The 14,918-nt window shown below is 26.6% G+C and overlaps 1 long non-coding RNA gene across 1 annotated transcript; it reads left to right on the plus strand.

Moving 5' to 3' along the window:
* Window positions 1-726: 726 nt before the first annotated feature.
* On the plus strand, window positions 727-7,757 carry LOC111027713. The gene is made up of 14 exons (XR_002603829.1): window positions 727-958; window positions 1,096-1,274; window positions 1,761-1,857; window positions 2,649-2,859; window positions 2,935-3,529; window positions 3,604-3,826; window positions 5,231-5,356; window positions 5,424-5,556; window positions 5,625-5,760; window positions 5,829-5,957; window positions 6,033-6,161; window positions 6,623-6,846; window positions 6,914-7,074; window positions 7,667-7,757. It is a non-coding gene; the product is annotated as an uncharacterized LOC111027713 (long non-coding RNA).
* Window positions 7,758-14,918: the final 7,161 nt, after the last annotated feature.

Genomic DNA, 14,918 nt, shown 5'->3' on the forward strand with positions numbered 1-14,918 from the left:
TTAAATGTAAATACTTTTGAAGTTTGAAATTACTAATAAACTGTATTATAATGAATAAATATTATGTGTTTACATTTACTTCTTAATAATATAATATACAATTAAATATGGTAAACAACTTGCAATAAATATACCAGGCTACAACTAGAAAAAAAAAATTAAACGCTTATTAAATGTTAAGATACAAGATTACTGAATAAAGAATAGTGAGGTGAAGGAATCTAAAATATAGGTGGATAGAAGAGTACAAAGGAAAATGAGTACCTACCACATTTTTTTTTATAATAATCAGTACCTAATCACCTATTATGCTTTTTTAATATCTAAATATTATAAATAAAATAAATATTATAATTAGGGCTGTGAGTTTGTAGGCAAGTGCATTTTTTTTCTGGTGATTGTGAAACATAGCTTTGTAAGTATTACACAATTTAAAAAAATGTTTCATGTGGAATTTAAATCAAAATCAACATTATTTATTTATTTACATTTTTTGCATTTTATATATATATATATATTATGCATATATTTGTAATCAATATAATATGATATAATATTTAATATTATTGAATTATATCACAAAATACATAATAATAATACACATTTATACAATGTTATTTGATTTTATAGTTTTGAATTTACCGCCATAAAAATATGGACCAATCAGATCCACTGTACTCACAACTCTAATAGGTTTGGAAATCATGCTGCCCGATGACCGCAGTCTGCATTCGATGATAACATCATGTTATTAAAGTTATAAATATATAACATTCAATTCATATTCATATTTCATATTATAGTTATGTACATATTATGAATTATGAAAAAAATACTTATTAAATAGTAACACTGCAAAAACACAAATGATAATGGAGGACGATTTAAATATTTAATAGAATTTTTGAGAAGGCGAGGTGCAGCCGAATATATTATTGAAGAGTTTCAAAATGAAAAGGTACCAATATACATTTATTTTATTTTATTAATATGAATGTTAGCAATAGCATTACCTAATTAATTATTGTGGATATTATATACCTACCCACCTATTTGAACTATACAAATTATCAGGAACATTATTTTATATTTCAGATTGATAAAAGTATACTGACGTTAATGGATATTAATGATACTATGCTTTTGAAATTAATTCCACATTATGGTGATCGATTGGCAGTTTTAGATTTTGTTAAAAAAACTCACAGTCTTAAACGTAAAACAGATTCATATGAGGAATTAAGTAATAAAATCAATGCAAATAAAAAAGAAAAGTAAGTAAATGATGCCAATGCCAAATAGTTATTACCTATTTAATATTTTGTTTGCTATAAATTATAATAATAAACTAAAATTATACAAATTTATCTGTAATTCCATCTCTAATATCTTGAATAAATTATTTAACATAATTTAATTTAATTTATTCAAACTTATCGAATTTGCAAATTTGAAATTAACCTAAAATATCTACAAATTCTAAGTGGGTACATGAAATGTTTACACACCTAGAAGTCGCTGCTTGTATTAGAGGTGTTGAGTTCTTAAATTAAATGTTGATAACAATATATTATTTGAAAGATAGTGAATAATTACAGCTGAAATTAGATACTCAAAATTACTGAATCAAACATTAAACTTGAACAAAGCTTGAGATATAGAGTAGTGTAACATCTAACTACTAATTGTTTTTTATTAAAAAACCTGACATTTGTATCATAACTTAGGTATATATATCTATTATGTTTAACTATTTACAGACTTCATCTAGAAAATAAAACTCATGCAATAAAAACGGTGAAGTGTATTGAAATTGGTTGGATGCATTTTGATTGAAATTTGTGCAGATATAGACAAGTAAGTGCAGTTGGGCGCAAGAGTATATTGTGTTGATCTTCCTACATTTAAAGTAGTCTTTAATTTTATATTATTATTAATTAACTGCCCAGATCAATTAGATATATTGGAATATATTATTTACATTATAGATGATACATTCTATACTTTCTTAAGGACTTTTTTAATACTGAACATTTCAAAATATTCAATTTCTAAATCTGGTTTTTAGAAAAATTAATTGTTAAAACATTTATTAAGGTTAAGTGGTTTTTTTTTATGATTTTTTAAAATGTCAATGTTGAAAAAATATTTGATTTTTTCATCAAGCACCTATTTAAAAATTCTCTTAAAATATTTTTAAAATATGTATAGGTACTTATTGAATTTAAAATGTGTTTTAAAATTTGATCAACTTAACTTAGGTAACAAAAATAATGAGATTTCAAATAATTGTAAAATTTAGGTAAATGACTTAAGATTATAATATATATTCTTTTTACAATTGACATTTCTCTAAAAACCAGATTCAAATTATTATTTTTGTTAGGTAATAAAAAATAAAATTAAAAAATATTGCACTATACGTGTAACACTAGGATAAAGTACAGACTACAGATATTTAAAAAAAATACATTGATTAGTACAAAGGTTATATCATTTTGTCAGGTCTTCCTATTAGACCTTGTATAAATGGATTTGTGAGAAAAGTTTAGTTTAATAATTTCAACATAATATTACAATATAGCTTTTTTTATTTACTTAAAATCTGACAAAATTGAATTAATTTTTAACCATTTCTTATGTTTTAGGTTCGTAAAAAAGAGGGAGGAGGTACCAGAAATATAAAAATGCTTAAGGAATGTAATAAAACAGAAATTATGGATGCTGCAATAAAAATATTTTTTCCCAACGGTCAGTCAACTAAAGGTTCAATATGTGATTTTCAAACGGATTTATTTGATTTTCAATAAATTCCATTTATGGAAGGTATAACTATTTCAGAACTGATACAAAATACAAGTAAATAATATTATATTTGAAAAATATATTAGGTAACATATGAAACAGATTTTCATAACATTTTTACATTAACAGGATTAAAATCATTAAGGTTTTACTTAGCAACAAAAAGGAAGTATACATCTGAATGTTGTGATAACACTGATTCTAATTGCATTGCTCCAAATTAAACTATTGATCGTGAAAACCTTTCAACAATAACAAATAGTTTAGATGAATATCCACCTAAAAATGATGAATCTAATTACTTGGCTTCCACTACACCACCATTGATTGATGATGAATATGATGATGAGGTACTTATATCTTGGTTTCAAACACGTGGCGCTACAATACACCATGAACCACAGAATCATAATTATAATTTGAATGCACCTGCTACTGTCACATCCGAAAGTGAATTGTATTTACCAAGTAACACCAGCAATAAAATAATTACTAGTACTACGGAGAATTCAAGGTCTCCCTCAGTTCATGTCATTACAACTGTTGAAAATGTACCTACAAATAGTTTTCCTGATATTGATAACTTTCAAAATCATAACCACTTAATCCTTTATCGAGGAAGAATTTTTCATGAGTTATTAGATGCAGTTGAAAACATTGATAAGACCTGTGACCAATGATGACTGGGAAAAATATAGTTTCTTAAATATTATTTCTTCTGCTGGTAAGTATTATTAGTAAGATAAAGACATCATAATTGGTTTGACAGTAACAAAAATGTATTTAAAAATGTTTTAGATGATTTACAAAAAATGTAAAGAAAGATTGAGAAGAGTTGAAACTAGGACTGACATAAATACTGAAACTGACGAAGAATGTGCTAAGAAAAACAGGAAAAAACGCTGTGCTAGAAAAATATTTGATGCCTAGAAAAAATCTCCTGTAAAATCGGCAAGAAAACAATTGTTTAAAACACCTGATATTGATGATTTCCCTGTTCTAATGAATTCAGAAGATTCAGGTTAGTTTTGTTTACTGCATAGGTATCAATAATGACTGATAGTGAAAAACTGAAATATATAACAAAACATTTTGATACTTATATATTTATTCATTACTATACATTTTTAAAATCTAGGTATATCGAGTAATATACCTACCCTTAAGGCTTAAAGAATAATTAAAGTTACGATAGTGGTTCCTTATATTTATCTATTTGCCTTATTACAACTTAGAATGGTATTTTTACCTAACTTTTGAGTATAGTTGTTTAAATAAATGTATATTATGCTAATTTTTTGTGAAGAACTGAAACCCAAAGTAATTTATATAATTATGCAACCTTGAGGCCGGGTTACATAAAAAATTATTAATTTAAACTACCAATAAAATTGAATAGACCAATCATGGGCTTCTAAACCATGTTTAAGGGACCATTAGCTCACTATTGATTCGTTAAATGTTTAGTGATTGTTCATGCAACCCAGTATAAGTATTCTAAAATTAAAATGGATTACAAAAATACTCATAAAAAGTTATGTGTTATTATTCTTATGAGTTGTAGACAGTTTATATTTTTGTATTTTTTTTAATTTGGCATAATATATATTATGTTTTTGTAAGGGATACAAGATTTTTTTTCTGATCGATTTTTTGTAAGATTTTTGTGGTCATGATAAATATTATTACCTAACAAAAATATATTTATGATTAATAAATTTTCCTTGTAGAGGAAAAATATCGATTAGCGTGTTATGGTTTTTTTAAATGATCCATTTATATTAACTTTTTTATTTCTAAGATGAAATAAATAAAATATTATATGAAGGGTTTATAAGTATTCAGGTTAATTTAATAATGTTTAAGAGGACGCCATATCCGCATGCATTGTCTCCGTCTCACAAATTTGCAACATAGTAAAAACTGTTTAGCACGGGACAACTATTTACCCCCTCTGTATTTATAGCAGAATTAAAAAATTATAATTACAATATTAAACCATATTACATATTTTATGTAAAGAGAATTCATTTTAATCTTCAAATTATTTTTTATTAATTATAGTTTAAACCATACAATTTTGTGAATAATAATACGCATTTAATACTTCTACAATTTTTGGATACCATACTTATTATATATAAAGAACTATAATAATTAGTACACCAACTGTGTAATCAAACAAATCATACCCTAGGTACCTATTAAAAATTATATTTTTTAGTTATTCTCTATAATAGTAATTGCCCCTTGTTATAATTAGTAATAGTATTTAAACTATTATTAAACTGGAATAGATAACATCAGTAAATCTGAAGTATAGAAAATAAAGCTTTGCCATTAAGTGAGAGAGGCTGACTCATTGATTTTATATATAAATAATTTTGATTAGTTTATTTAAAATATAATTTATAAAAATGTTTAGATAATCCATCTCAAAAAACCACAAACATAGAACCACGTTCGCCCGAAATAAAAATGCCAGTTATTTACCAGTCTCCATATAATCCCAAAAATGTTCCTGATAGTCACAACATGATAACCAATGACAGTAGGTGTTGTATACATTCAATAAATACAGAATAATCTAATAATTATTTGTATTTTTATTTCTAAAGTATTTATATCAGAAGAGCAGTGAACAGACTCAATTTAATTCTCCTAAAAAAGTAAAACCGACCCATAGATCTCCATATAATCATAGTATTTTCAATATCGATGATGATCATAACGTGATATCTAACGGTGATGGTGAGTGGCACATATTAAATTCAAACAATACAAAATGATCTAATAATAATCTTTATTTTAATGTCTAGAGTATTTATCCCAGAAAAGCAGCAATAAGACCGTTTTGAATTCTTCGAAAAAAAGGAAAACCAACCTACAGATCTCCATATAGTCATAGAAGTATTTTCAATACCATTAATGGTCATAACATGATAGATAAAGGTGGTAGGTGTTGTATAAAGCCCTAGCCAAAAAACATCAATCTGTAATAATCATTTCATTCAATTTTTCAGAATATTAATTTACTCAAAAAAGGCATGAACTAAGTCCAGATAATATGTTTGATTACAATACTATTGATACAAATGCTAGTAAACACAGACTAAAAACAATGCATTATAATAACTGCAGAAATTCTCCAGGTATACAATTACAACTGTGTTATATTTAGTTCTTTATCAGTTTTGTATAAAATTTGTTATTTTTGTTTTATTTAGAATTTATTTTTAAAAGTGGTAAACGTACCAACTCTAAACTACTCTCTCTGAAAAATCAACACACTGTAGCTTTTAACTCTCCCAAAAAACGATTTTCTTCTCAACAAATGCTGAATAGTCTACCACCTGGTAAATTTATAAATTGATCATTATATTGATAACCACATAATATTATGTATATATTATATACATTTATTTTATTGGTATTTTAAAAACTAAATCTTATACAATAACGTGAAACAAAAAGCAAATATCCTTTTTAAGTTATAGCTTTTAATAGAGACAATTAAAAATGAAAAAAAGTGATTGAAAAGTTAAGATAAATAGTACAAAAAGTATTATGTTTTATTATGATAATAAATTATCAAAGTGTAAAACGTTATTACATAAGCATAATATACATATAACTTTAAGCTATTTTTTGTATACATATATAGTTTTTTATACATAAAAATATATAATACATCAAGCGTGCTTATACATATATGTGTTAATACATTTTATTAATGATTATTAATGCCTAGAAATAAGTAATAACCAAGAAGTATATTTATACATTTTTATTTCATTTGATTATTATTCATACTTAGATGTTTGTTTGAGAAAACTTTTGGCCAATCAAGTTGTCATGAAAATTGAATAGAAATCCATCAATAAACAATTAAAGAAAATAACTGAGTTTAAGGATAATCACTTGGATATCGAAAAAGAAGACTTCTCCAATTTAGACTGTTTATTTCCTTTAGAAAGTGAGAATGATCTAATAAACATTGAAAATCAAATTCAAAGTACTGCAACTTGTAGAAAAAAATTGGTTAGTAAGCACTTCTTTTGTATTATTTGGTAAATTCATTAACAATAGCTTCTAATATATTTCTCAGGTAAAAGAATTATCCTTGTCTGGAGGATCGAAAGTAAAAATTATACAGCAAGAATTTTAAACAAACTATTCAAAGATGAACTACTTCAAAATTACTCCTACTTTGGCAGGAACAAAAAAAAAAGAAATTTTCCAGCCTCTCAATATGCAGTATAATTCATGGTTAGTATACTAAATTTTTATAAATAACTTATAATTATATAATACTAGTTATATGAGCTCACTATAATGTTTCATTAAATATTTGGTGATTGTTTATATGAACCCATAATTATTGTTTGGTAGTTTCTGAAAGCTGCAGTTAATTTTTAAACAATATGCCTAAAAATTGGCTTTTAGTTTAGGCCAAAAAATAATAAATTGCAAATTGGGGTAGCTCATTGAAAAAAAAAGGGTTTGTTTTGGAAATTGTTATGTTCACCGTATGGCTTGCAGCTTACATATCAATATATATATAATAATATGTTTGAAAATAACTCATTTTAATTTGTCCATCTTCTAGAAGACAATAGCTTTTGTCCTCACTATAACTATATATAACTCTTGTAATCTGTTCTTCAATGTATTTTACTTGCCAAACATTCAAGGCACTATTTTTTGTATTTAATCTAAACATAATTTGTTTGTCTGTTTGTCCAATGTTTCTAGTGAACTACAAGTTCAAATTTTGATTTTGATACACTAACATACATAAATAATATTTGAAAAGTTTAAGTGTTACATGAATACATTTTTTTTCATTGATTGTTATCAGATGCAGTTCAACGCGTACACGATTTTAAAGATACCAGTACAACCGACATTGAGACCAGAATCGGCAATCATCTTATTCATGCACCATTTCGTTTAAAAAAATCATAACAATTCATTTTTCATAATATGGTGATGATCTTATGTAATATTTACATATTTTTATGTAAAATAAATAAAATATTTATAATATATTTTAGTTTTTTACAACAACAGAAAATGCTATGTATTTGCATTCAATAACATGATATTTACATCTATTTTGTAACTATATGCAATAATAATAATGGCCAGATCCTACGGATTTCATCGGTTAAACAATGTTTAATGCTGTATTCGCTGCTGAATACAAAGTGCTTGAATGCTCAAATTGAAGCATATGGAATCTTCTGAGTAGGTGTCCCGTACGTTTAGGCGTTAGACAAATAACGTAGTGTAGTTATGAACAAATCCAGGCGGTGGATAATTGTTGTCGTCTCAACCACTATGCTGTAGTATGGCCTCCCATGTGCGTGAAGTTGGCCGCTCCATCATGACCAATTTTTTTGAAAGTTATGTTATCATTTTGCAAACAATTTTATTAATTTAAAATCATGTTATGTTGGTTAACATTTTAATATTATTTGAACTGTGCACTGTATTCTTGTGATTAAATAATTTAAAAAAATATTCATGTATATTTTGTACATACAATGACATTTTCAGATGAATTTTTTTGTTTGAAAAAATTTAACACTGTAATGTTTGCAAATCAATTCCCCACACGGTATAAAAAAAAATAAGATGGGGGAGAAGGTGAACTTCATGCAGCCCCCCTCCCAAATAATATGTAGCAAGCGGTTTCAAAATACTACCAATAATTTGCAAATTGGTTTTCAGAATTTGCGAATAAATTACCCACACGGTATGAAAAATATAAGATGCGAGGCAACTTCATGCTACACCCCCTTTTGAGCTACAAATCGAAATATGCTGCTAACATTTTGCAAATAGCCGCTAACTTATTTATAATTTCGAGTCCAAAAATCATACCAATTATTGGTGTTTATATGTAGGTATAGTTTATAATATAATTAAAAATTATATTATGTGATACACAATTGAAATATACTACTTACAGAAGTATTTTACACTATATATCGGGCTACTATTTAATATAAGTTTAATATAGAATAATTGTTTCTTACCCTTATAGTCTTAATACATGGTAATATTACAATAAACATAAATTAATAATTTATTTTTTTAAATGTATTTATTAATTCTTTTTACTCTATATTTGTAGGAACATAACATGGGTTATTGGATATTATAAGCTCATGGCCATCAAATAAGAGCTTGGTAAAAGGAAAATTGAAAAAATTAAAATTGATTTAATTAATTATTGATTCTTATTACTTTTAATTATCTTGTAACAAACGCTTAATATAAATGTAAAAATAATAAAATATAACCTTTTTGTCTTTTTATTTAATTAAAAAAAAAAGACATCTCTTATTGCTATAGTTGACTTTTGTACCCATGTACATGTCTTTTTTTTTACTCTTTCACATACATAATAACATGTGGTTTTATTTTTGTTGAACTAGGGGTACTTTGAATTTTTTTTGCCAAATTTTTGTGCACTTCCCATCTATTTACACGGCTTACATACACTATATAATGATCATGTCTATAAAAAAATACTCCAGATAATATATATCTAAAAATTATTTAAAACAATTAATTAAATAATATATTATTTTGAAATAATTATATACAATACCTTTTATTGTCAATTGCCAGACTACACTGCAAGTCAGCCAATGAGTACTCTTGATATTCAGTAATTTAATCTGTTTCAATATATAAATGATTTACTAGAATTCTCGTTACTTTTAAAAATCTCAAACAGTTTAGTTCTGTGCATTTAGTTTTCTTACTTTTCTGTATTCTTTCAAACTAAACTCCAAGTCATTGCTGAATGATGATTTTAAAATTATTATTGGACTTGGTATAGTTTTAGTAGTAGTAGCACAGTTGAAACACAGTCGTTTTTCAACGGCGGATGGCACACTTTCAAACAACGAAAATTATAAGGAGTTGTGAGTTGTATATAGCAAATAGGTACATAAGACTGCGAGTAAGCTGCATTACTATTATCTTTTTTAGATGGTGTGAAATTTCTAAAAATTTTCCAAAATATGCAAATTAAGCACAATAACGTAAAAATAAGCGGTTTCCGGCAAAATGTATGAACTATGCAAAATATGCACATTCAAATTTTAGATTTGGTATGAATTTATTTCGCACTCTGCTACATTTTACAATAAATAAAAAAAAGTATGCAAATGCTATAAGTACTGAACCTTGGTCATAAGGGTTTTTCCTCCGTCACTTGCCTTTATGTGAGAGCCTTAGTTAGGTACCCACACGGCTGTATATATATTACATTATTTATTACACTATAGTGTAGTAGTATAATATAATCACACAAATTTTTACCTAACCTGCGCACTATTATAGAATAATATTGTTTGAAACATATTAATGCCGAGCCCAGAGAGAATATTGTATTCACGATTAAAGTATCCATTTTTTTATTACTTCTGTAAATTTCAAAGCCTAATTTTGAATTTTTTTCATATCTCAGCACTTCTAGAGTTTTATATTAAGTTATACCTAGTTTAATAGTTAAGACTAAAAACAATGTTGTGAGATGCCGGACAAAAAAATGGATTCGCGACAGTAGTAGGTATATCTAAATGACCTATACGCAGAGTTCTGTGTTCTGAATTATATAGATTTAAACACTCCAAATAATATTCTGTTTCGGAATCTAAAATAAAAAATGTATCGTGTCATCAAAAGAATTCAAAAACTCGAAAACTGATAACAACATATTATATTATATTATAATATCTATCATCTATGGCAAAAGCTGATCGTCGTCACTCATCGGAGACGATTCACAATTCTAATAATTTCATTGAACACAAGAGAATTAATGTGTAAGGCAACAATAGACATTTACTCACATATTTCTTTCTACTCAAGTAATTTTTATAAAAAAATCTCGATTTTTTCAGTTCGGATTTTGATGAAGAAAGAAGTTCCTTGATATGGCGTCTGCACTCAAGATATGGCCTTGCAGCTATACATTACCCGAAGAGTCGATGTACCTATACGTAAGTTTGATTACCTATTCTTTTGGGGCTTACACATTTTACTTTTTAGTCTCAAAATTAAAATTTATCGTCACAGACAATTAGCTACCCGGGTGAAGTAGGGGCATATTTTTTGTTTCCGAGCGTGCAACACAAAAAAATACGCTAGCACAAACGACGACGGCATGTCCAGGTCGCAGAATAATAACATATTTATACAATTAAATATAGATATAAATAGTGTTGTACATACTAGTCTTATTACAGTAGTACAGTACACGGGAGTTCTTATGTCCCGCAAAATTCAACAATTTTTATTTTTAGTTTATATAAATGATGAGTATTATAAATGAATATTACTATGTCGTCTGCTTGTGGTCTAACCGCGAATTAAAGTGACGCCGTCGTACATAAAACATCAAATTATTTTATAAAGCTGGGAAAGTCGCTCTGCTGATTATTGAATATCTATCGGAAATTAAATAAGGACATTTTAAATTTTAAATATTCTTACAATATACGTAACCAATGCACTCAAAATTAATACATAAAATATTAATTATAAATTTCGTGCTCGACAGTATTCAGAGAAAAGGTTTAACCTGGAATTTTACAAACTATAGTTTGGTATAGTCGGTATACTGTAAATGTGATGCATGGGGCACAGAATACCTTTATGTTAAATCTAAAAAGTAGTAATCACATTTTAACATTTATTTACAATAAGATTTTTCTTTAATAACTCATAAAAAGGTATGCTTGTGCTTCGAATATTTAAACACCACCTTACTTAATTATTAAATTAAAAATTAGGGGGACGAGGTGACCGAGTGGTCTGACGAGTCCGCTGCGACGCAGCCGGTTACGGTTCGATCCTCGGCCACCGGGAGGCATTTTTCTCCGGACAAGTCGCGGTGACCGGAGAACAAGTGCCGCCATCCCCCAACCGGGCATGGCAGAAACAAACGGGTGCCCAATAGAAATTCTGCCAAAACAAAAACACACACGTACAAGTGATGATAGATGCCCCTCCCCCTACAGTCCCAAACACTACAGTACCACACAACCTACAGTTAATGGCCTCAGTTGCCGAAAGCTTAAATAAAAAAAAAAAAAATTAAAAATTAAAATAATAGGTAATCATTTATATATTGTTGTAATTTAAATTTTAAAATTATAAACTATTTTGGTTATTGTTAACCTCATTAGTCATTTCATTATCTTAATGATCAAATCTCAAACACGGACCTCCTTCATATAAAAATTTGTAATATCTATGGTTTTATGATGTTGACGTAGTATAAAATATAATGCAATCCGTGGCGATTGTCAAAGTAGTCGCAAAGACGCAATCGATCTAAAATTTCAGTTAGCAAAGCTGCAGACATGAACAAGAAACATGAAGCGATCCGTACGGTTTTTTTTTTTCAAAATAAATTTCAATATTTTCAGACTTAAGTTCAGTCGTATATCTGATTTATTCCTCAATGCACATGCAATATCAGGAATTTCACCGAAGCCCGAAAGCGTCGATGTTTAAAGTAATTAATTTTGGTTTCATATATTTTTGGTGCTTACATTTATTTTTTATACTTCAAATAAAAATTTTATTTCATGAAAAATATGCTACTCCTGTGTAGACACATATTTTATTTCTGAGAGCAAATGCACAAAATACGAGAGATCAAATAATATACAAACGCCGCTCGTCGTTGTCGTTTTTCTGTTCCCTGATGGTAGGGTAATTTTATAATTATACCTATTTTTAAGTACTTTAAATAGACATTCATTATCCGGTTTACTTTAGAAATTCCCGTTATAAGTGATTACGTTATAGTGACACAATTTTAATTTATAACTTATAATTTTTTTTTAATCCAAAGTTAGCAGTTACAGCAGGACACTATTAATTTAGTGTTATATATATTTCATTGTTCTATTATTTTATATTAATATTACATTATATTATAGTTGTATCCAAAAAACAAAAATGTTCACTGAGGGTAAACTTACTATCCTGACCAGTAATCACTCCGTACGATTGATTATGAAATATATACTTTTTTATTAGTATGGGTATCTTTATATAATATATAAATAGACACAGGCGTTCAAATATTCTAAAATGTTGTAGTTATTTAAACCTGGGTGTATACGAGTTGAAAAAATTAAATTATGTCAATTTTAACTTTTTAACTTCTTTTAAATTAATAGCGGAGCGTTGAATGTATTGAATTTACAATTTATTTTTTATTTTTTTTGTTTCTCTCATCACGTTATTTTGGGAGAGTAAAAGTGCTTAGATTTTTTTCAACAAGCATCTTTTCTGGTAGAAAAGTGAATAGTCTCGGTACTTTGAAGGCTCAAAAGTTCTCAATAGTCTTCAAAAGCGGCAGGAAAAACAAACAAAAAATTAAGGAAAAAAGTGAATTTTCGTGGAAACCCGGTTTTCGACAAAATCGATTTTGGTCTTTGATGTAAATCCAAAAAAATATAACGTAGTAGAGGTACCGTAGAAATACATGACATTTTTACTGAATATTTATAACGGCGTTTTCTATAAACCATACAATTTTGACAACAAATTTTTATAAGCCTTTGAATTTTGACAAAATAAGTAAAAGTCACGAAAATGTGTAAAATATTTTGAGTTAGAAATTCATAAAAATGTTTCGTTTTATATCTAAGTTTTTAAAACTTAGTACAAGATTCCTTATAAGTTTGTCTACCTTTATCAAAAAAAAAAAATTCTACCGGAAAGTCAAATTTAAAATTTTTATAAGCATTTGAAGTTGACATTTTGACAACATTCACTCCATTTCTCATATTTAAAATTCACACCATTTGTTTATATTTTCAATTCATATACTTAATACAATTTTCAAATTATTTTGACTCGTTTTGAGCTGTTTACAAACAATTTGAATTTTGAATTTTTTTAGTTAATTTATTTTTTTTTTCTATAATTGTTAGTAAAATTGTATTTGTTGGGGAAAAAAGCTTGAAACTTCAATACAATGCTCCTCATAATAGATATTTACAATATTAGTTAAAAAATATTTAAAATAAATAAGCTTGATTTTTGCAATGAGCATTTAAAGTTTAAATTTTAATAAAATTCACATCATTTAAAAATTGAAAAATGTACAAATAATTTTATAATTTAAAATTTTTGAAATATTTAACTTTTGTAGGTTAGAGTTGAAAATTCAAAACAAAGTTTCAATCAAGTAGGTTATTCTGTTATTATAAAATCAAAAACACAGTATCCCATATTTTTATTTTCAAATGTGAACTAAATTAAAGATTTATGTTATTTTGTTGTAAATTAAAAATATTATTCGTGGGTACTTGAAACTTTTAAAGTATATTATTATATTTTATACCCACGATGACTTTTCAAATGCACTTTTTTTTTAATGAATTTAATCTACTGCGTAGTACTAATACTTATTAGTAAAATAAATTACTTTAATCACAATAATATCATCAAATATATTAAAGTATTAAGTTATATTATTGACTGACAGACCGTCGTCGCTTAGAATCGTTTTTCGTATACAATGATTTTTTATTGTTGAATTCAAACTTAACGCCATCCATTACCGTGACCCACTATAGTAACCTAATGAACAGCAGAGCGACCTCCACATACCAGATTTTTAGTTTTTTTTAATATAATTTTCAATATCTTAACATTTTTAACTTAACTGATTTTTATTGCTAAACATTTATTAAACAATGAGTTACTTTTAATCAAGTCCTATAGTTGCGTAGTTTGTTTATAAAAAAAATTAAATAATAAATATAGTACAAATTATTATTTTTAAAGATGCTACGTATTATTACATAAAAATTTACTTTTTATTACTATTTTAAAACCAGGAAACTGACTATTTTTGTACCTACGTAAAAAAAAATAAGTTAGTTGTAAGTTTCCAAATCAATTTTAACTTAATTGAATTAAAAATAAAATAAGGAGAACTATTAACTTAAAACTTTTTGAAATGTTTCATATCGACTTAACTTAACTCAGTTAAAAATGTTCATTAACCTGCCCAGGCTTGCAGTTATTATTATACTAAATTATTTTTTACATATAAGTACTCA

Source organism: Myzus persicae, unplaced genomic scaffold, assembly GCF_001856785.1.
Source record: "Myzus persicae strain clone G006 unplaced genomic scaffold, MPER_G0061.0, whole genome shotgun sequence".
In the NCBI taxonomy this organism is placed as follows: Eukaryota; Metazoa; Arthropoda; class Insecta; order Hemiptera; family Aphididae; genus Myzus; species Myzus persicae.